Raw genomic sequence first — 24,976 nt, 5'->3', positions numbered from 1 at the left:
CTGATCCTGACTTTCTAAATAGGATTGCACACATCTCACAAGACACACGCTCTTTAATTCCTTCTCATAACATCTCCTGCTTTTTGCATCCTTTTCGGCTCATCTTAAAACCCACTTCTTTCAGCAGAGTAACTGAAACTCTTGGTCAGATATCCATTTTTGCTGATGTGTCCGTTTTTTGAGCTAACACTCAAAAGCATTTTTGGACCTTCACCGCCATCATACCCCTGCACAAAATGATACTATAGTGTATAAATGAAAACAACAGTTATTCCAAGTTTTGCCATTTCCGTGGCTTTATAATCCATCGTGTTTTGGACCTTCAACTCAATCACGTAGCTCATGCTGAGAGAACAAGACCACTCCTGCTCCCACAGGCAAATACCCCACCCCAAAATTGAAGTTTTACATCATTCTCAGATTGGATAGGCCACAATCCCTCCTCCACTCTTCCACTCATCCAACCTTCAGAAAACAGTACGGCAAACTATCAAACTGTGGCTGAGGCTATAAACTTGTGCGTTTATGTACGTGGGTCAACTAATTTAATCAGTAACTTCCAAGATTAATCTTTTGCAAAAACCAACTGTTGCTAATTTGGATTTGTTGTAGCTACCTTCTCCAACTCAAGTGACATTGGATGTTTCTATGGTGGTCCAAATGCCTTTTGAACAAACGGAACAAATACAAAAACAATGCAACCCAAAAGCTATAATAGCGGCCCAGTGGTGGCCCGGGCTAGATATTTAAGCTATTTACAAAATAAAACTTCCTAAAATCTCCCTGAAAGCAGTACAAATAACACATTTACTGAGACAGGACCCAATATGAAACAATAAGCTACTTTACTTCACAGAAAAGGTTAACATACAGGAGATAGGGGAGAGTTCTTACTTCCTAAGCAAAATGCGATCAAACTTTTCTTCAATAACTACTTGCCTCAGACCCTCCTAGCTCCCAGTTTTAAGAAACCTGACTGCCCTCAACATCTTGCTGTTTCCTGACCAAGGGTAGGGCTAAAATATTCACCCTTTTGCTCCAATTTCTTTCAGTAAGCAGTACAGCCACTGGAGAAGCACAGGGCAAGGTATGAACGCTACACAAGATTGGGTCCTGTACAGTTTTTAAAACCATTTCTACAGGCGCTCCCACCCAACACAAAGGTTCCAGGCATACACATCGTCCTCATGCATTCCTCTAATGTAAATAATCTTTATTGTCACAAGTAGGCTTACATTAACACTGCAATGAAGTTACTATGAAAAGCCCCTAGTCGTCACATTCCATCGCCTGTTCGGGTACTCAGAGGGAGAATTCAGAATTCTCAGCCGGTTTGGGAATTGAACCCGCGCTGTTGGCCTGGTTCTGAATCACAAACCAGCTGTCTAGCCCACTGAGCTAAACCAGCTGTTGGTAGCTAAACCAGCTATTGTATCCAGACTGCAAATCATACTCAAAACAGTGCCCTAGCCAACATCTACAAATTGAACACTTGTTTGCCCCTCTGCATAGAACTATTCCATTGGTATTTTTCTTTTTTTTTTAAATATATAAAAGATCTGTAGGTGCAACTCATCATTTTTCCTTCACTCAAGTGCACAGTCTGTCAGCACTATTTTCCCTTTAAAATGCAGCAATTTTTCCCTTTACGTCAAACTTGCTTTTCTGTCTTCAACCTTTATTACACTATACCCAGGGCTTTCATTTCTGTTGTAGTCTCTAGAGGAACAGAGCCACATTCCAGCGCCTGTTCAGGGAGGTTGGTACAGGAATGGAACCCGTGCTGCTGGCATTGTTCTGCATTACAAGCCAGCTGTTTAGCTCACTGTGCTAAACAATCATACACACATGTACGTGAACATGCAAGTCCAGGTTGTTAAATGTCCTAGTAATGGACCAAAAATACCATTGGAAAAGGTCTTAAAGCTATCTGTACAGTCACACGCTTCATGGCGTCCCTTGGCTTATAGACATGCTAGGAGACACATGCCTATACAAATAAAACAAACAAACACAACATTATATTTGAAATCTGAAGGGAAGTCCCATTTCAAAAAAATTGTCAGTTAAGATTCTTTCCCTATAACATAATCTAAACAATGCAAGTTAATTATACTGCTAACTTGCTCCTAGGTATCCACCATTTCTGAAATCAAAGTTGAGCGCCTGAGAACACTGGGCTTAAACATACCTAACAAACATGTCTAAATATTCAAGGCAGGCAGAGTGGAATGTGGTAGGTTCACAGTAGGGGAAACCAAAAGAAAAATCAATGATTGTAATATAAATGAAACAGATGCAATTGACTGTCTCCCCAGATAGAAGATGGATGCAATTATTCTGAGTGCGAGAGAGTGTGTGGGGGTGGGTGGCAGAAGTTCATTGGGCACTGACTGAGGGAGTCACTGGACACTGGATTTGTACTGGTAGAGAGAAAACAGACCGAAATGAGGCCAGATTCTTAAAATGGGCAACACAACTGCAGCAATAGTCTTACAACCATTACATAAAATAATTATGAAACTTACTACAGATAACATTCCATCATTTCTGCTGATGATTTACACAATTACTTGGATTCAGAAAGTCAATGCAAAGCAGTCAAATTAGTGCAAAACTAGGAGAACTATAAAGAAGGCAAGGCAACAGAGCAAAACGCTGGACATAAAAAAATACAAGCTGACATATATGTACTCCCATGAATGGTGCTGAAACAGAGTGTGAAGCCAAGTGTTGATACAAGCGGAGCAAATCACGACTAAAATTCTTTTACACTCAGTCCATACAGAATCTGGAGTGGAGCGATCAGCCCTGGTTAACATTCAAACACTGGACACTGTGGAAAGTCGTCTGGTCTCTTGTAGCAAGGGTCTGATTAATGAGAAGAATGGGAAAAACCTAGGTTTTTAAAAAGACTAGATAGGAAGCTTTGGAGTTGGTTTTAAAATGTACTTGAGAAAGGCACAAGTAAACCCAGAATCTAGTCAGTTAAATTGCAACTATAAACAAGATGTTAGGAAATATTTCCTCACATAAAAAGGGCATGATTTTCCACTCCATGTACCAAGTGTGGTTGTGGGTAGGAAAAGCAATGGTTTTCCTATTGGCCGAACTGTCCGCTTCTCACTTCATTAAATGATTAACAGGAAACTTGTACAGGCAGGCAGCCTATGATTCGTCAACATTTCACGACCCAAGCAGGTGAGAGAGCGCACCATATTGGGGATGGGGATGGAGAATGGGGATGAGAAAATATCAGCCGTGATTGAATGGCAGAGCAGACTCGATGGGCCAAGTGGCCTAATTCTGCTCCTACGTCTTATATTAATCTGTAGCCTTCTCAATGTCTGCAGCCCAGGACGGCTGCAGAGAAATGTGCCCCAAAAGGGAGACTACAGCCAAGTTTAGCGATGTTTCCCTGGTCAATCTGGACGCCGCCGTCATCAAGGGTCGCTGACAGGCACTCAACCGCCATGATCCAACAAAATAAAACCGGAACGGCAGCTTGGGAGGTAACAGCCAGTGCCAACTCAACCCATTCATAAAATCCAGTGCAGGAAGAGGATGAATGATCTCATCCGTTCGTACATCTCATCAATCAACTCACATTTACACAAGCCCATATTGGCAGGATGAGTCTCCACAGGGATTTCACACACTGCCAGCTCAAAGCACATCAGTATCACACATGGACGTCTCCATCGGTGCTCACATCCTGCGCCGCTCATGTACTCATCCAATGTACAGCTTCACTCAGCATCTACACAAGCCAAACATCATCATCTACCTTGGCATGTGTCCTGATCACATTCATGCCATTTGTCTTTATGCAGGACAAGCTTACCCGTAAGAGGGAGAGGTCCCAGGTTGCTTGTGGGATGCCTGAGCTTAAGGTCCTCACTCCCTAAAAGTGTGCGCTGGAAAGGACCAGGATCATCATGGCAAGGTCAGCAGTACAGACATATCTAGGTCTAGAGCAGGCATGGTGACAATCTGCTGAGTGCAGAGCTGATTCTGCTCCACCAGAGGCAGAGCCAGGACAATCCAAGGTCACCAACACTTGGGAGGGGAAGATTGCTGGAGGCAACGATTCTGCCAAGTCTCAATCAGATACCAGCCTGTGGACTCAGTCCCAACTTGGAGCTGCAGCGACTGTCACAGGAACTTCAGGCAGGGCTGTCAGATGCATTCCGCAGATCGCAACGCACAACGGGAGAGTCCAAGGTGAGTGAGTAAGCATGCCAGTGCAGAGGTCAACATAGGTAGGGTGGCAGCTGCCAGGAGATCCTGGCCCAGGACACAGCACCTACTGCAGGAGTTCTATTCCATAGCTGTAGGCACTGGTGGCATCCAGCAGCACCTATGGGGGGCCAGGGCACTTAGTTCTCACTCTAGGTGCCCCTTCTCCTTCAGTCAGTCAGGTGTCCTCGGGCACGCAGAACAGTTGGATCCCACGGGGCCACTACCCAGGTGTTACAGCCCGATCCCCTCTGCCTGTGACCCCATCAGTTTCAAATCCACATACGGAGGGTGTACCTGCCCTACAGCTGGACACCCAAAGCACCTGGAGTCCTCCAGCTCACAGCCCTCCAGATAGACATCCAAAGACAGACAATAGGGTGCAGCAGTCAGCAAGCGTCCTCCACCTCCACTGTGGATGTTGGAGATGCACCATGACGTAGCAGTAAAGTTAGAAAGATGAAAAAAATACTAGCACAACAGTTATCATAGAATCATAGAATTTACAGTGCAGAAGGAGGACATTCAGCCCATCGAGTCTGCACCAGCCCTTGGAAAGAGCACCCTGCTTAAGCCCACGCTTCCACCCTATCCCCGTAACTCAGTAACCCTGCGTTACCTGTTTGGACACCAAGGGCAATTTAGCATGGCCAATCCACCTAATCTGCACATCGAAACCGGAGCATCCGGAGGAAACCCATGTAGACACGGGGAGAACATCAGACTGTACACAGACAGTGACCCAAGCCAGGAATCGAACCTGGGAGCAACTGTGCTAACCGTGCTACCGTGCTGCCCAGATTTACAGGGCGTTCACCAGATGTACACAATTTCCAACAACAAACATACAGAATTGCAGTCATTCTACATCTCTCATGTATGCCTCTTCTGTAAGCCGAGCAGTGGTCAATCATGTCTCACACCATGTTCCCTCCCCCCACGCATCATTTGGCTCAGGTCACATTATGTGCAGCCATCTTAGCGAGTGTCAGCTCATTCCTGACATCAGCGAAGTATCACCTGCAATCTAAAGTCTGCTTGTGCAGGACATCTTAAGACATGCTGTGTGGGTTCAAGTGATGTTAATTCCTGACTGTGCAAGATGGAGGCTCATCTGCAATGTGGAAACGTAAAGGTGTGGTGTCGAAGGAGAAATGCAGATGCACGTGGAGACTGGTATTCTTTCCTTGATATTCATGAACTCTCCCAGTTAGGAGGGTGTGCAATTTATTTGCCCATGCCAAGTTGTGTGTTCTCATGTCTGGATTCTGGGTTGCTGACCAGACAAGTGAAAATCTGCACAGCTCTCCAATATTAGTGTGCACCTTCCCACCTCAATGTTCCCAAGCTCTGATCTTTGCTGACATTTTTGCCCTGATACTCATCTACAACGTCTACCGTTAGCAACTTTTATTGTACCCACAAGGCCACTGTGGACATGTAGGGATGCAGTGCTGGGCCGCAGTTCTGGAGTGCATTTAGAAAGTGCATTTGGAGTGGGGCTGGTTCAGCACACGGCTAAATCGCTGGCTTTGAAAGCAGACCAAGATGGAGGCTCATCTGCAGGCCAGCAGCACGGTTCAATTCCCGTCCCAGCCTTCCCGAACAGGCGCCGGAATGTGGCGACTAGGGGCTTTTCACAGTAACTTCATTTGAAGCCTACTTGTGACAATAAGCGATTTTCATTTCATTTTTTCATTCCTCACCTAAATCCTCAGCAAGCTCTGTGATGCTAATTTCAGATGGCGTGTTGGGATCACTTAACTGTTGACCCTGATCTCGATGTGCATATGTTAGCCAAATGTGATGACAATGCAGAGGGTGGAAATGGGATAGGAACAAGGATGGAATGCAGCCGACATGTGGTCTTTATTATCAACGATGTTGAACATTCAGTGGTCTTCTGCATTGACCCACAGCTGGAAGTCCTCTCCTAGACGCCTCGGCGTCAGACTGAAGGCATACACCCTCAAGTGCAATAGGATTGCATTGCAGCTCCGGCCTCTTGTAGTATTCTGCTGTAGCAACAGGGATGGTGGTGAGATGCTTGAAGTGGCTGCACCACCCGACATGTGATGCCAGGAGGCCCTCCTGCAGTTAGTACTACATTTCAGCTCAGCAACATGCTCCAGAGTGCTCATCACCCTTCAAAGGGTGATCCTAATGTGCATCCAATTGAAGTGGATGGTCAGAAGGATAGCAATGTAGGGGTTAATGTGGGCACAGCATGAAGACCAGTCACCCGAGAGCACAATCACTGCATCTGGTCATCATCCTCCTGGAACATGGTGGCTAGTCCCACCTCACATGCACACCTGCCTTTATGTTAAATACACCATTCACCCGCTCTGCTGGAATACGGAAGAAAAACACGAGTGAGCATCAGCCTTGAAAGCCCCTCTTGCTGTCTGTGACTAGTGAGTGACTGATTTCAAGGGGTTAGATTCAGTTGAGGCACTTCATTGCAAAAATTCTTTGGCAGCAGAATGACTGTTTTCAGGAACAAAGTATTGCGCCCCCACCCCCTGTCCCTATCCTACTCCAAGACCTAATGCGGCATCTTATAGTTGCTTTGGAGGAGAGCTTGATGTGCTGCTTTTATCTCAGGTGCTGGAATCCTCATCCAGTATACTCTAGAACTACATCCTTTGGAATGCACAAACACAAGGGCAAATGTTTAGAGAAGGAATAAGATTTTAGGCCGGTCGAGGGTTTCCATATCTCTGAACATGGCGGCTGCAAGGTTCAGAGATACAGCTTGTCCAGTAGTCCACCAGGTTTTGGATCTGTGACACTGGGGAATTTCTACACAAGAATTGAAATTAATCTAGTTTGAATTAGTTTTATAAATTAAGGCTCTGGAACGCATCTTTGTTATTAAAATGCTCCTGACACGTTGCAGCTGTGCATTCCTCCTCATTTGGGCGCCCCTCAAGTCAGCCCAGTGTTGTGATCACTCCTCTCGGGAGCCCCAAAGTCTCACCCCACAAAAGTATTATCATTTTCTACTGCACCACAGCTTTAGGTTACAAGATAGCGGATCTAAGCTTGTACAACCAGACCAGGTTTGACCCTCCCTGGGTGACCCTCCTAGAGGAGCATAATGCACAATTTTCTCTCCCTCCCAATAACTCAGTCCCTCCACCCATCATCCATACTGCCATAGTCATTATGGTAGTCATCCCCATTCTATCCTTGAATCATTTAAGGTGACTGTGTCCATACCCCATAAGGACTTTGCCACTGCCCATCTTGAGGCCTACTGCACAGTGACATATAGCGAAATCTGCCATGCAACTTAGTGCCCACCCCTACACTGCCTACTACCGCTCTATTGCATGCAGATGCCTCCCGAATAACTATGTCAACTACAGCCCAGTATTATGACCAAAACCCCCACTCCCTAGGATTGAATTACTGACCTGATCTCCCCTTCAATTCACTGGGACAAGGACAGTCTTCCCTGACTCAGTTTTGGGCTTTAGCTATTTATCTATCCAATGAAGGAGAATCAAACCAAATCCTCCTGATGCTCAACAACACTACAGTGAACCCCTGTCATCAAGATTCTTGGGAGTTATCATTCAGTTACATTCCTGGTCAAAGAAATACTGTGGCTTTTGGACCAGATCAGACATTAAGGGTTACGCACAGAGCAACTCAGCTCCCAATTCCCCAAAGCCTGTCCACCACCTACAAAGTAAAATGTACTGAAATATGATATGCAAGTGCAGCTCCAAAAACTATGTAGTTAAATAGCCCACTTGATCGGCATCCCATCCACTACCTTAAATATTGACTCCCTCCACCACAGGCAGTGTCAGTGAGAAACTAAATGAAATGAAATGAAAATCACTTATTGTCACAAGTAGGCTTCAAATTAAATTACTGTGAAAAGCCCCTAGTCGCCACATTCCGGCGCCTGTTCGGGGAGGCTGGGACGGGAATTGAACCGTGCTGCTGGCCTGCCTTGGTCTGCTTTCAAAGCCAGCGATTTAGCCCTGTGCTAAACCAGCCCCTGTGCTAAACCAACCAGTGTGCAACATCTGCAAGGTGCACTGCAATAACTCCATACAGCACCTTCCAAACTCAATCTCTACCATCAAGAAAAGCATGCACATAGGAACACCATCCCCACTTACTTCAAAGTCAAACACCACCCTAGAATTCAGCTATGATCACTAGGTCTTCACTGTTGCAGTTAAAATCCCACCACCTTCCCCGATAGTAGATGTACCTACATCATCACAAAGGCAATAGCAGTTAGACCTTAGAAGGCCATTAGGAATGGGCAATATTGATCTTGCCAGTGATGCCCACATCCCATTAATTAAATAAAATTAAATGCACGTTTTCAGAAGGAATGTACATTTCTTCACAAAAAATTATGCATTACTGTGTCCAAGATGATGCACTGGCTACACCCACACCTGTCAAAATCACTCCTTCACTTACCATCAGGAAAACAAGATGTCCTGATCACTTGAGTGCACCTTGGTTTTGCTCCCAAATTCACCTCTGCTGCCCTCCTTTAACCTCTACCTCCACGCAAACTCTGCTACTCATATTTATTATTTGTAATAAATATTTTATTGAGGATTTTTTTTGGCATTGTAACAGTAGCAATATAAACAATGTACATAAAAATATAAACAGTGCAAATGCCACATCCCTCCCCCACAGGTCCTCAGGTCCTACCATTAATTAACCCCCGAATCTACGCTAACCTAACCCCCCCCACCCCACCCAACCCCCCACCTGAATTTTACATGGCCTGGAGCATGAGCGTTAGCTGGAGGCACAGCAATGCATCCACAAGGCCGAGGTTCAGGGATAGCTCATTTTTTGACATGGTCACCCTGCAGCTTAAGGAAGTGCAGTCAGAGAGGGAATGAGTGACCACCAGGCAGAAGGGGGAAGATCAGGCAGGTATTTAGGCAAACCCCAGAGTGCACCTCACTCAAGAATTTGGCAGGGGGATGGGTCACAGTGTGGAAGTTCAGTAAGAGGAGGGGGGGGGTGATACACAGCCAAATATAGAAGAAAAACCAAGTCAGTCTGGAAGGCAGAGCAAAAGATATGTTGAGGCACAAGGGAACATGGCAAAGCTGGCTGGCACTTATTTTAATGCAAGGAGTCTTATGGGTAAGGCCCATGAACTGTTTTCCATGTAATTAATACATGGGAACATATTATTGTTATCACGGAGACATGGAGGGATAGGACTGGCTGAAAGATTGGGTGGGGTGGAAAAGAGGACGCGGTGCCGCAATAATAGAAATAATCTTTATTAGTGTCACAAGTAGGCTTACATTAACACTGCGCCCTATCCCATAGCCCCACACATTAATTATGGCCAATCCACGTAACCTGCACATCTTTAGACTGTCGGAGGAAACCGGAGCATCTGGAGGAAACTCACGTTGAAATGAACAAACTCTATTCGGTCACCCAAAGCTGGAATCGAACCCGGGTCTGGCACTGTGATGCAGCAGTGCTAATCACTTTGTCATCAAGGTTGTGAATTGCACATTTTAAACATTCTGCATCTTCAACAGAGTGATTTTTTAAAGTAATAAAACTAACCCTTTACATATTAACTTTAGAAACCTGGATGGTTTTATTTCTTGTGCCAAGCTATACATAGTTAAATATATTAACTTGGCACGGTCAACTCTTAAAACTACCAAGCTATCCATCACAACCTCAACATCACCCCCTTTGTCTTAACCTTTATTCTTTCCCACCATGGTCATTCCCCTTGGTACTGGCCCCATCTTCTCCCCTTATTAATAATAATATTTATTGTCACAAGTAGGCTTACATTAGCACTGCAATGAAGTTACTGGGAAAAGCCCCAGTCACCATATTCCGGCACTTGTTCGGGTACACTGAGGGAGAATTCAGAATGTCCAAATTACCAATTAGCACATATTTCGGGACTTGTGGGAGGAAACCCTCGCAGACACAGGGAGAACATTCAGACTCCACACAGACAATGACCCAAACCCGGAATCGAACCTGGGACCCTGTGAAGCAACAGTGCTGTGGGAAAAACGGTATTCAAGACGGATTGTTCTTTGTCCCTTAATCTAACAAACAACTAAGGCAGGTAATAGAAATAAGTGCAGCATCCTACTCGTATACCACATTAACCCAAACAAAAAAAAATTACAACCCAATTGATCTGTTTTGAGATGTTGGTTAGAGGAAAATTGGTATTTTAAATTGTGCTATCCATTTCTTTTCTACCAACCTAAACAGATTTCTGGCTTCATGCTCCAAATCGATAAACCAACACCAAACAATGCAATCAAGTGTCATCATGGATTATGCAGCAATTCATAGATGGGCTTGAATCAACAGTCATCCAACTCAAGAGTCACGTGTGCCACCAGTTGAACTAGTTGATTCCACATTATATAAACTTGCCATCCAAACTGGAATGAGTGTTTCTGGGCAGGATTTACCAGCTGTTCACGCCGGTGGGAAAATCTGGTCCTACACCTGCGCACGGGTTTCCAGACAACGAGTGCACCGATAGATCCCACTGGCAGGCCACCTCCGCTGCCAAAAAACACGCAGCGGAGTGGTCAATAAATCCTGTCCAATAGCTCATTATCTTTACAACCAAAATTAATTTCCTTCTTCATCAGTCTGAGCTGGAAATGAACAGTCAACGAGAAGAAACTTTCCACTATTCACGACATAAACTAAAATAGACTCCATTTTCGCCAGGCATGGAATCTGATACTTACACTAAAGTCACCATAATCCAAGATGACCATAGGCTGCTTTCCCCAATGAAGGGGGGAGCTGACTTGTGGTGATGTAACCTGAGGATCACCACACCTCAGACGTGTGGCAAGGTTGAGAAGGCTCATGAATAACCTCAGCCGGTACGGGAATTTAACCCGTGTTGCTGGTCTCGCTCTGTGTCACGAACCAGCTGTCTGAGCTAAACCAGCCCTCACTTACACTAGCAAGGCCAGCAAAGGTCACTGGTGACTATCAAGTGTATTGTCCTTTGGAATTATAGCTGGAAAACACTGGTCATAAAGGGCAAACAGTAGGGAAAAAAAAACTTAACGCACCATTGTGATTTATGCCTCATCTATTGTGTGTTTAAGATCCCCAACGGGTGTAGATTACAAGGCAGCAATCTAATCAAGGAATTCAGACAATGCCAAGTGTAATGTTGTGCAATTTGTTAACCATGTCATCTCAAATAGTGTTACTTATTTCTCCCCCATATTTTGCTTCTCAGATCCTTCACAGCATACAATATCACTTTCAGTGGCTGCCCAAAAAGATTCACCACTTCTTCACATGCAAGAAACATTGGGGAATGATGTTTTGCACAGTAATAAGTTACTCATGTTGCAATCCCCTATTTATACCTTATGCTTTTCACAAGTTGCACAGTGAACGCCCAAACTACCGCTCCTCAACATGTATCCCATTTGCTGCCCAAATGGTTAACCTTCACAAAAGTTTCCCTTTCATTCTCTTGCAGGTGACTACAATAGCCGTGCCAAACACCTGCAGTGATCACTTCAAAAAGTACAGCTGCAGAACCAGTGAACTATCACCACCATAATTTAGCTAAAATTAAAGGGCTTGCAAGTATCGCAACAACAAAAACTCGAGTTGTTGAAAGGACAGAATTTGACAATACCATCTAACAAACACAACCCATCATTAACCAGGAAAAGTTAGAAAGTGACCGCAGTTAAACTATTTGCCTTTTACTGGAAATGACACTGTCAATCAAGTCCTAGTGTGTGGGGGTGTTAACATGCGGGGATACCACAGACATTCATCGTAGAACTGCAATCAAAACAAAAAGGGAAAGAAAAAAAAGTGTCTTATATTTCTGCACGGATTTTCTTTTTAAATACTGGTTTAAAAATAAAGAATGCTTAGATAGGTTTCCAATGCATATCCTGCATTAATTTTTAATTGAATATAACTGGCGATTCCAATCTTGTTACAAAATGAGTCATTGAGAATTATCCGAGTGTTACTTTGATAAAGAGTCAATTGGAAAAAGAGTTTTAAAATTAAAATAATAAGAGAAATACCCGAACCTACAAGATCAAACTTCAAAAGATAAGGCAATTCCTCGCCTGGCTCCAAGTGGAACGTTTCCCTTGTAACAGGACACCCTTGGAGGAGAGGAGAGGAGAGAAGCATGTTCACAGGTTCACTGCTGTTGCTTTGTCACTGGGACGTGTTCCCGTCCACATCAACTGGCTTCTCCCACTCAGGGCAAACACTTGTTTCCACAACATGAATATTCACGATTCACTGTGGCCCAAACCACCCAGCTCCTGAGGTTCGAACATGAAGGGGAAAACAATGGCCTCATTTGGAAAATGAAACACATGATATATATATATATATATATATATTACCGTACGCTCCCCTTCAACGTTGAACTTTGGAAGACGGGTGCAAATTGTTTCATTTCTGAAAACGGCGTTGCAAAACACACCCAGCAGTAACCAATAAAAATACAAATTGCATTTGGACAAAACTGCATTTCTTCATACCCCTCTCACACCCCAAGTCCATGCAAGCTCCAGCTGATAATCCACCGTAAAACAGAACACCAAGTGCCGCAACTATTTCCAAACTACAACAAACTTACCAAAACTCTCCGAAACAAACTGTCCTGGCTCGCTGCAAACAATGAAGTCAGCTTTCTCCAAAAGAGCAGTAACTTTATTCCTTTTCACCCCCACCCCGCTCGCAACAACCTCCCCCGTTTGTAACCGAAACCAGAATGAAGATCCCAGTCTCGATGCTTTGTACACACAGGACTCCGGGCTGGCAATGCGCATGAACACTCAACTCCCTTGGGAACTGTGGGAGATGGAGTGCAACAGCATCGAACCTGAGAAAGCCAAATAAACTCAGCACATAGGTCTCGGGAGAACGAGGGAGAACTGTATACACGTTTCTTTTAATTTACATTGTTAATAGTAAGAAGGTGCAAATTTGCAAGCAAAATACAGCCAGATGCAACAGCTTCAGAGTAGGTGGAAGACCTCAATTATCCCAATATGTCCTGCAGTCCAGTGTGAATAGCAAAGAGCGATTCTTTATACGTGTGCAACAGAACTCTCCAGATCCAGCTCAGTGTATTTCCCAGTCCAATCTGGTACAGGAACAAGGTGGGGCACGTGGAACACTTATTCACGAGACAAAATTTGGGAACACATCATCATAGAATCATAGAATTTACAGTGCAGAAGGAGGCCATTCGGCCCATCGAGTCTGCACCGGCCCTTGGAAAGGGCACTCTATCCAAGCCCACACCTCCACCCTATCACTGCAAACCAGTAACCCCACCGAACCTTTTAGGACACTAAGGACAATTTAGCATGGCCAATCCACCTAACCTGCACATCTTTGGACTGTGGGAGGAAACCGGAGCACCTGGAGGAAACCCACGCCGCTACGGGGAGAACGTGCAGACACCACGCAGTCAGTGCGGGAATCGAACCTGGACCCTGGAGCTGTGAAGCAGCAGTGCTAACCACTGTGCTACCGTGCAGCACCATATATAATTTTTTTAAACAGGGCAAGGGTGACATGGTGGCACAGTGGTTAGCACTGCTGCCTCACAGCGCTAGGGACCCAGGTTAGATTCAGCCCTTGGGTGACTGTGTGGAGTTTGCACATTATCATTGAATCTCTACAGTGCAGAAGGAGGCCATTCAACCCATCGGGTCTGCACCGAATGTCCGAGGAGCTTACCTAGCCCCAGCCCCCCTGCTTCCCCCATTCCCATAACCCCACCTAACCTTCACATCTTTGGACACTATGGGGCAATTTAGCATGGCCAACACGCGGTGGGCACTGCAGGGTTGAGGTGCTTTATTGACGCCTTTAATTGCATTCTTATTTGATGCTTATTTAAAGTTTCCGTTGATCTTTGTTATGTTCGGCCAGTGCCCCTAACAGGAGCGGTCCTTTTTTGCTTTGTCCCTCAGTTTGTTTCCTTCTGTTTTGTTGGTGAACCTCCAAAGTGTGGCCAATCCACCCAACCTACACAGCTTTGGACTGTGGGAGGAGCAGACATGGGAAGAATGTCTAAACACCACATGGACAAGGCTGCGTGGGTTTCTAAGTTTTAATTGGAGGAGGACTAACTTCAGTGAGCTGAATAATGGTCTGGCCTGGGTGGATTAGAATAAAAAATTAGCTGGTGGAACAATAATTGAACAAATGGAGCAGGTCACATTCAAAGAGGAGATGGTTCGAGGAGGGAGAAAGAAGGCATTCAAAGTTAGAGATGCCTGGATGACTAAAGTTAGAGATTAAAATGAGACAGAAAATGGAGGCTCATGACAGATGAAATAAATATTTACATTTATATAGTACCTTTCAGAGGACATCCCAAAACGCCTTCTAACCCATGAACTACTTTTGAAGTGTGGTCACTGCTGTAATGCAGGAAATAACATAGTTGAGCAGCAAGCTGGCAGTACAATGTACAGAGGAGAACTATACTGGAAATAAGGAGGGCAAAGAGAGATTATTAATAGATTAGAGGCTAATTTTAGATCTTTTATAAAAAAATATAAATGTTAAAAACGCTGTCAAAAAAGGGTGGGGTAATTTGGGACCAATAAGAGGTATTTTTTACTGGAGACTGAGGAGGTGACTGAGATACTACATGTTCTGCATCGATGTTCACTGGAGAAGAGGAAGCTGCTAATGTAATAGTAAAGAAGGAGCAATGGAACCCTGGCTCAAAAGGCCGTAACTGTTACCTTTTTTATCAAATGTGGAGGAACAGAGTCAAAGGACCATTACTTTGTGTTAACAACAAAAAAAAAGACAGTTGTTAAACATGAAAAAATGGATTATAATACAATACTCCTTTACTCCTCCTTGGCTTAATGTCCCGTGAGAGTACTTTAAGAAATAGGTGTTTATCAAATAGCTGTAGTGGATGTACCTTTAAGAAATGGGGTTTCTCAAATAGCTACAGTGATGTCAGAGTGTGGGTGGAGCTGGGATGTCTGTTTTACTTTTGCTTTGGGCTGGCAGCTACAGGGTGTGTTTGGTTTCGTTTTGCAGATTGGGAGCTGCATCCAGAGAAACAAGTTGTAATTCTGGTCTCTCTCTGTATGAAAAGAATGCCTTCAGATCACTGCTAATTTAACAGTGATAACTGCTCTCAGTAAAGAATTTAAACCGGCTGTCTCTCTGTAAAAAGGGTCTTTTGTCTTATGGATGTTGCAAGGAAAGGTTACAGGTTACGTATAGAGTACTGTATTCTTTGGGGGGAATATTTGCGTTGATAGTTGCTAAAATGTTTACTCTGTGTGTTTAAAAATGTTAACTGGATTCATAGAATAAACATTGTTTTTGTTTAAACATACTTTAGCTCTCTGTTGCACCACACCTGCAAAGTGGGTCCTTGTTCTCCTCATAACCAAAATCTATTCAAATTTATGGGTCAGGTGAACTCCATAATACACTTTGGGGTTCTCTAAACCCTGGCCCGTAACATTAACGATTGCATACAGGTTTTAGGATGAACATGAATGATAAAGCACATTTGAACCTACAAAGGTTTCATGGACAAACAAAGTCCTTTGACACACACAAAATGCCTGTGGTCAAATACACACTCCACTCTAGAACCCCAAATAAACGTCTGTGGATGTCTCCTTAGAATTCCACCAGACGATTGTCATGTGAGAGTTTCCAAACTCTACTTCAAAAAACACACAATTGAATCTTCTCCCACAATCGTGTCCCCATTAGCAGTTTGTGTTCGAAAATTCAGTCCAAGTTTTCCAAAATACTCTTGTAAACAGAGCTTCCGCTCTACTTTTACCAATCCATGATTTTATAATAATCTTTATTATTGTCACAAGTAGGCTTAAATTAACACTGCAATGAAGTTACTGTGAAAATCTCCTAGTCGCCACACTATGGTGCCTGTTCGGGTACACAGAGCGAAAATTCAGAATGTCCAATTCACTTAACAAGCAAGTCTTTCGGGACTTGTGGGAGGAAACCAGAACAACTGGAGAAAACCCACGCAGACACTGGGAGAATGTGCAAACTCCGCACAGACAGTTACCAAGGCAGGAATTGAAACTGGGACCCTGGCACTGAGATGCAACAGTGCTAACCACTGTGCTACCGTGCCCTTCACGATTTCACGAACCCTTCACGATTTCTTCATCTCGAAGAACTTCCACTGTCACACAAATTCTGATATCCAGTCAATACGGTGTTCGCAAATGCTTTAAAATTCACTTCACAGACTATAATAATATAATAATAAACTTTATTAGTGTCACAAGTAGGCTTACATTAACAATGCAATGATGTTACTGTGAAAATCCCCTAGTCACCACTCTCCAGCAAATGTTGGGGTACACAGAGGGATAATTCAGAATGTCCAATTCACCTAACAGCATATCTTTCGGGACTTGTGGGAGGAAACCAGAGCACTCAGAGGAAACCCAAGCAGACACGGGGAGAACGTGCAGACTCTGCAGTCAGTGATGCAAGCCAGGAATCGAACCTGGGACCCTGGTGCCTTGAAGCAATAGTGCTAACCACTGTGCTACCATGCCGCCCATAAGACATTCCAACTTTAGGATGACTTTAGAAACCTTTAGGATTACATTAGAAACTTTGGGCGCGATTCTCCGGCCGCTGTGAAGCTGCCCAGATGGCACTGCAAGATGGCAGGAGCACTGCCTGGGTGCCAGGGTGGCAGTTTAAGGAGGCTCGCATGCCAGGGTGGCACTGTCATGCGTCAGGGTGTGAGGGGGGCCATGCTCATGAAATGAGGGGGGGCTGAAAAGGGGAGGAGTGCAGGCAGGTAACTATAGGCCACTTCCAGCCACAGAAACATTAAATCAAACCCACCTATTTCTAGGCCAGAATGTTCTGGTCATTGCGAGTTATTTTCCCTGCAGGTGACCGAACCCGCCTGTGTCAGGTGGTTACAATGTGAAATTCCATGGACAAGCAGCAGGAAGATAGAATCCCACCCACAGTGAACGGCACGCAGCCGAGAAACATGTGGCTGGGGGACTGGAGAATCCCATCCCTAATGTTTACCAATACAATTATAAATCATCTTAAAATTACCTTTGTTGGGTTCTGATCCCGGCCCTGGGTCACAGTCCGTGTGAAGTTTGCATATTCTCCCCGTGTCTGCGTGGGCTTCACCCACCATAATCCAAAGATGTGCAGGTTAGGTGGATTGGCCACGCCAAATTTGCCCCTTAATTGGAAAAATACCAATTGGGTATTCTAAATTTTAAAAAAAGATTAGCTTTGTTTTCTTAACAGATGCTAATAGATAAAGAGGACATTTTGAAAAGATTGACAGTCCTTAAAGGAGTAAAATCTCCCAATGTGGATGGGATGCATTCCAGGCCAGTGACAGAAATAGGGGCTGAAATTGCAGAGATTGCAGACACAATCTTTCAGTCTCCCTTAGATATGAAAGTGGTTCCCAAGGACTAGGGGATTGTCCCCTGCTTAAAAAGGGGGAGCGGGATAAACCAGCAAATAAGGCTAGCAAGCATAATGCTGATGATGAGGTAACCTTTGTAGATAATAATCCAGGACAGAAGTAATAGCCATTTGGGAAGGTATGGATTAATAAATGGAAATCAGTACAGATTTGTTAAAGATAAATTGTTTTCACTAACTTGATTGTAGCGCTATGCAGATACATAGCAATGTATATAGTTGGATGTAAGACCTCCGACCAGCAGGTGGAGACGGTGATCCACCAATAGACTCCACAGATTGACAGTTGATAGTAAGTCGTACTAGAGGACAGTGGCATTAGAAGTAGCTCCAGGAGAATTCACTTATTCATTACCGTTTGTATTATAGTTCTTTAGTTATCTTTCCAGGTATTCATTTTGCCAATAAACTCTCTTTTTTTTAAATAAATTTGGAGTACCCAATTTTTTTTTTCCAATTAAGAGGCAATTTAGTGTAGCCAATCCACCTACCCTGCACATCTTTGGGTTGTGGGGGCAAAACACAAGCAAACACTGGGAGAATGTGCAAACTCCACACGGACAGTGACCCAGAGCCGGGATCGAACCTGGGATCTCGGCGCCGTGAGGCAGCAATGCTAACCACTGCACCACAGTGCTGCCAGTCAATAAACTATCTTACAGGGCAACACGGTGGCACAGTGGTTAGCATTGCTGCCTACGGCGCTGAAGACCTGGCTTTGTATCCCGGCCCTGGGTCACTGTCCGTGTGGAGTTCGCACATTTTCCCCGTGTCTGCGTGGGTTTCGCCCTCACAACCCAAAAGATATGCAGGATAGGTGGATTGGCCGTGCTAAATTGCCCCTAAACTGGACTAAAAATAAAAATAAATAAAATAATTGGCTACTCTAATTTTACAAAAAAAAAACTATCTTACTAGTCAAGAACTAGATGTTCTGTGTGCACCGTTACCATGGCCATGACACAGAACATAACATTGATCAGTTCTTTGATGCAGTAAATGTAAGTGTTGATGGGGGCAGCACAGTTTATGTCTAAAAGTTTCAAAGGACATTTGTCAAAATTCAACATCGACGTGTTAGCAAATTTGAAGACTTTAGGATGAAAGGGTGAGTGGCAGCATGGATACAACCTATGCCACATGGACTGCAGCAGCTAAAGAAGGCAATAAATGACTAAGGCAGTGTTTTTCAAACTTTTTTTCCCAGGACCCACTATTGGCAACTAGCCAATCTTCGGGACCCACACTGGTCAATGTTTGCAACACACGCTGACTAACTTTCACAACACATGCCATGTTTGCTTACTTCCCTATGCCCTTACGGTCTCACTTGAAACCGATTCACAGGAGCAAATGGCAATGTGCGCATCAGGTGCAGAAGTCAGCCAGTTCCTTTGTGTGGTCTTCACCTTTATAAAAATGGAAAACCAACCTTAAACATCTTGGTCATTGTGAGGGTAAATAGCAACGAAATGCATGTTTTACTCAGCACTGGATACTCCTGCAAGATGCTATTCCAGAATGCTGACAGCTTCAAGCGCTTTTGGCATGTTTTTAATATGATATCACAGGTCAGCTACAGCAGCATAGTCTTTTAATTTGGAGTCAACTCTAAATTAATTACTGACTGTGTGGTCTCAATCTGAAAAATAATTTTTCAAACACCACATCTCATTCCCTGCATGTAACATATATGGCCCTTGCCTCCTTATTCACATTGTCACAATTGACTAAGCCATACCTCAAGAAATCATCTTTATACTTCTTTGTTCCGAGTTACGTTTGTTTTTTTCAGGGCCGTTAACCAGAGGCCCTGAAGCTCTAACACTACCACTGCTCTGTCCTGCCCTGTACTCTCCTGAGTAGCTCTCTCCAACAGATGCTACCGTGAGATCCTTTTAATAGGTAAACTGCCTATTTGAGTCTCTGGCCATCTCTTACTTTTAAGAAAACCATTAATCTTTACAGTTCACTTGCCTTGCTTGCCAGCAGCTGCAAGATCAAAGCAACTCGGCTCTCTGCTTTGGCGCCAAAAGCACGTACCTGAATAGTGCTTCATGTGAATTCTATGTGCAGGGTGCATGACCTGCTCTCTGCTGCCGCTGCTGGCCAGAAGACTCCACACAGCCTAATGTATCTCCATTTAAAAGGCAGTGGCCACAATTCTTGAAGTAAAAGCAGTTACTGGCTGTTGGGTGCTTCTCCCGCAATCAGGATTATTGTCCGATGGGACCAAACACACCACACCCACCCTCGGGTCCTGACCCTGACTTTGAGAAATCCTGGAGTAAGGGACAGAAAGCAAAGAGTAGTGGCGAATTGTTGTGTTTCCGGTTGGAGAGAAAATGGCTGGTTTAGCACAGTGGGCTAAGACAGCAGGCTTGTAATGCAGAACAAGGCCAGCAGCGTGGGTTCAATTCCCGTACCGGCCTCCCTGAGCAGGCGCCGGAATGTGGCGACGAGGGGCTTTTCACAGTAACTTCATTGAAGCCCATTTATGGCAATAAGCAATTATTATTATTAGGTACGCAATGTTTCCCCCCCCCCAGGGTTTGGTATGAGAGCCACTTTTTTTTTTGAATATGTATTAATGCCGTGGATGGACATGAATATAAAGGGCATAATTTCCAAGTTTGCAGATGACAGCACCGTCTAAACTCATGACCACTACCATCTAGAAGGAAAAGGGCAGCAGATACATGGGAGCACCACCATCTGGAGGTTCCCCTCCAAGTAACTCACCATCTTGACTAGGAAATATATCAGCGTTCCTTCACTGTTGTGGTGTCAAAATCTTGGAACTTCCTCCCTAACAGCACACTGGGTGTACCTACGCCACATGGACTGCAGCAGTTAAAGAAGGCAGCTCACCACCACCTTCCTAAGGGCAATTAGGGATGGGCAATAACTTATGGCCTTGCCAGCGGCGGGTGATGCACCCTTAACCCCAGCAGTGCTAACCGGTTGCGGAAGAACCGGATGCATGCTGGTGGACACTGTGTGCCTCCTCTCCAAGGCCACCCAGTCGTAAATGTGGCCGCTGTAGAGGGGCACACTGTCAGGTTAGACGACTCCCTCAACCACCATCGGGAATCGGAGTGGGTAAGCCACCTGCTTCAGGCCCAACCTTCCCTTCCTCACCAATTCACACAAAATCCCAGCCATTATTTTTCTTTCTATACCGGATTTAACAATGAATTCACCATTCTAATTCAGGCTGTATGCTGTTCATTTCATTGCCGCACAATCTGATCGCTAGGGTGATACAGCATTGCTTACCCCAGTGTTTTTCAAACCTTTTTGCCCAGGATCCATTTTTACCAACCGGCCATCCTTCGGGAGACACACCAGTCGACCTTCACGACCCACGCCAGCCTACCTTTGTGACCCACACCAGCTGACCTTTGTGACCCACACCTGCTGACCTTCACGATCTAGGCCGGCCGACCTTCACGACCCATGCCGGCTGACCTTCACAACCCACGCCGGCTGAACTTCACAACCATCGCCAGCTGACCTTTGTGACCCACACCAGCTGACCTTTGTGACCCACGCCGGCCAACCTTCGGGACCGACCATTGGTCCGAGACCAAGCCTGCTTGGTCCTCACGATGTCACTTGCTTTTTTATTCAATGTCACATTTTTGATAATGTCTTCTGCCGGTGATTTAAGATCTCACTGCATCCACTGAAAACAATAAAAAGGTTTGTCCTTGAACTCGCAATGTTTAGTCTTCAAATGTTTTTGAATTTTTGAGGGTTTTAACCTTTCATTTGCTAGTGCTTTCCTGCATATAACACACATGAACTTTGAATCCTGATTTGCAGTGGAAGAATTAATAACCCATATCACAAATAATCATCTTAATGCTGCTTTGTTCCTGTTTTCAGCTTCTTCTTCATGGGTTGTTGCCCAGAAGTTCACATCAGCACTTCTGGCAGGTGCAAAATGGATGAATTTCTCTCGCGCCCAGAACACGTGACGTCAGCTTACGAGCGCATATCTGTACTCGGCCGCTGCTTCTGGTGGGAGGTCTCCAACATTTGCTGAAAAAACTGCCCCTGGACAGTGCGCTGACGTCAGGAGGAGTCGTTCTTCCCTGTTGGCTCTGGGCCTGCGCACTGATTGATCCAGCAGGCATGCGCAGGATGGCCGGCAATCTAGCAGAAGGGGGAGAGAAGGGAAGCATGACATTGTAGAATAAGGATAGGGAATCTAATACACGGGCAGGCAGGAGGTCGGGCTGGGGGGAAGTTGGGTATGTTATTGTGATGTTGTTGCGTGTGTCGGACCGCACTGTTGTTGCGAATATTTAAATGTTAAAATTATAAATGCTTAAAAAAAAAAGGATGCCCAACAATCTTAGAAGTCTGTCGCGGCTGGCATTTTTAGAAGCAGGCGCTGCGACCCTCCCGAAACCTGCCCAGGGTCTGACTTTGGAAACCCCTGACTTGCTCTGTTCCCAGTCAACAATCTCAACAGCTTGCACATTCAGCAACTTACCATACACACTTTTAAAAACCTAAACATGCAGAGGCCAAGTCTAACCAATGGCAGACATAATTAGATACTCTGCCACAGCAACTTATGGCTCAGTATCTAATTTTGCACAAAGGCCCTTACATCATTGGTGTAAGATAACATGGCACGTTTTTAGCGGTGTCCGAGTTCCTCATAAAAGCTGACAGTGTCTTGTGATGAAAGGGGATGAAGAGCAGCCAGCTGCACTGAATTTTCAAGACAGAGTCCCAAGTCAGCAAATTACCGCTGCATTGCTGTCATGATGGCTGTGCAACTATTGAAAAGTTATTGGCAGAATTTAAATGGGCCCAGGGTCCAACAAACGTTCCCATAATCACTCTGAGATTGTGGAAGGTGTTATTGAGGCAAGGATTGCACATGTCATATTATATGATTGATTATGATATTGCATGGTGCAAAGTGTCAGCATGCCATCTTTTCTACTGTGATATCTGCTTTTGATTTCAGTCCAGACTACTTTCAATGATGTGGTGATATGCATCACTGTAGATACACAAGGGGTTAATGTAGATACACTATAACTAAATAAACACTAGAGGGAGCACCAGAGACATCATGACACACAGATATTCAACCAATAGGTCAGTAAGAAAGGACACGACCAATGGGCAGTCAAGACACACCCAGAGGTGACACTACCACAAGGAGGCTACCCATATAAAAGGACAGGGCACACATGCTCTTTCTCTTTCCATAGGCAACACTCAGAGAGACGGGGCAAATCAGAGCATCACACCCACTGCGTGGATTAGAGCAGACTGGTTGGTTAGATTGAGTTACTATAGTAAGATTAGCAGGAGAGTTGAACTCAAGTAGGAGAATTGTTAACTGTTCAATAAATGTGTTAAACCTATCTCCAAGTCTGAACCTTCCTTTGTCAGAGTATACATCAAGGAAGCAGCTTATGCTACATGAAGAAGCATAACACAATATGGTTCCAGGAGTGCCTGTTGGATCTATATAGTTAAACTCAACATATCCGTGACTACCAGCAACAGCACCCAGGCAAGATGTTCGAGATTTTAGTTCCACAGCAGCTCAGGTACCATGGCAATCTCAGTGCAAACTGGCGTGCGTTCAGGCAGAGTTTTGAGATCTACTTGGTAGCGTCCAACCTAGATGGCGTGGCGGATGCAGAGAAAATAAAGCTTCTGCTCACCATTGCCAGTGCAAATGCAGCAGAAATCTTCATGACCTTCAAGTACTCCAAAGGGCAAGACAAGAGAGATGTCCAGACAGTCCTGGACAAGTTTCAAGAATACTGCACGTCTCCACACAGAGAACACGGAAAGACTCCACAGCGAGACCACTGCACAACTCCGTTGAGAGCGCACAGATCGACTCCACAGCGAGACCACTGCATGACTCCACACAGGGAACGATGCCAGACTCCACAGAGAGAGCGATACAAGCCTTCACAGCGAGCTCGTTGACAGACTCCACGATGGAAGCAATGGAAGACTCCAGAGCGCAGTCCTTGCATGAACAAGACCATGAAGGTCTAGCAACCTTATCTGAACAACCAGCAGCAGACGATGCAAGTTTGCCACACTCAGGTGAACAACAAGAAGCGTACCAGAGGCAACAACGTCAACAACAAGCACGTCAATAACAACAATGACAACAACAATAGAACAATGACTGGTACAACATGGTACAACTCTGCAAACACAGGACAATGTAACAGCACAGATCCTAACACTGGCAAGAGTACAGACATACCATGGCATGACAGCAAATCTCATTGATTCAAGTTTGCTCCATTACAAACAAGCAAACCAGCTTTCAAGGCAGATGTGTTTGCACCACTATGAACAAGCAAACCAGCTTTCAAGGCAGATGTGTTTGCACCACTATGAACAAGCAAACCAGCTTTCAAGGCAGATGACATACTGCATCAATATCGCGTTCACAAGAAACAGTCCAGGTTGGACGACACAGATGACATACTGCATCGCTACCACAAGCATAGAAAAAAAAAAGAATCCAAATCATACAACGAAGTGATTTGCCCGTTTGCACACCTCCTGATCACTTCTTGGTTCCTTAAGCACGGGGATACTGATGGCGTTCACAAGGGAATGACAACATCAAAATCAACACTTCCATCACAACACAAGTAAGCCACTCGACCATATTAATTCATGAACTTTGGACTCATATATATTATTTGGTATTGTATAATCATCACTGTCATCATGATTTGTACATGTCATCACTTATCTACCTATTTTGTTCAATTTTCTTGAACACTGTACAGAAAATATGTAACACGCAAAAAAGGGGGGATGTGGTGGCATGCATCACTGTAGATATACAAGGGATTAATGTAGATACACTAGAACTAGGTAAACACTAGAGGGAGCACCAGAAACATTATGGCACACAGACATTCAACCAATAGGTCAGTAAGGTGGGACACGAACAATGGGCAGTCAAGACACACCCAGAGGTGACACTACCACAAGGGGGCTACCCATATAAAAGGACAGGGCACACATGCTCTTTCTCTTTCCATAGGTGACACTCAGAGACACAGGGGCAGATCAGAGCATCACACCCACCACGTGGATTAGAGCAGACTGGTTAGTTAGATTGAGTTATTATAGTAAGATTAGAAGGAGAGTCAAACTCAAGTAGGAGAATTGTTAACTGTTCAATAAATGTGTT

The 24,976-nt window shown here is 44.6% G+C and overlaps 1 protein-coding gene across 5 annotated transcripts in view; it reads right to left on the bottom strand.

Annotated features, from left to right (window-relative positions):
• The window catches only part of kank1a (KN motif and ankyrin repeat domains 1a), a 441,925-nt gene extending 428,909 nt beyond the window's left edge, over nucleotides 1-13,016 (bottom strand). For 3 of the 5 annotated variants that reach the window (XM_072516870.1, XM_072516869.1, XM_072516874.1), the window contains exon 1: nucleotides 12,893-13,016. The gene's annotated coding sequence lies outside the window, so the exon portion shown is untranslated. The remainder of the gene's footprint in view (nucleotides 1-12,892) is intronic. The other 2 variants (XM_072516872.1, XM_072516871.1) reach the window with 2 other exon arrangements.
• Nucleotides 13,017-24,976: the final 11,960 nt, after the last annotated feature.

This window comes from Scyliorhinus torazame, chromosome 9 (genome assembly GCF_047496885.1).
Source record: "Scyliorhinus torazame isolate Kashiwa2021f chromosome 9, sScyTor2.1, whole genome shotgun sequence".
Classification (NCBI taxonomy): domain Eukaryota; kingdom Metazoa; phylum Chordata; class Chondrichthyes; order Carcharhiniformes; family Scyliorhinidae; genus Scyliorhinus; species Scyliorhinus torazame.
This window is presented reverse-complemented; position numbering and strand designations above follow the sequence as displayed.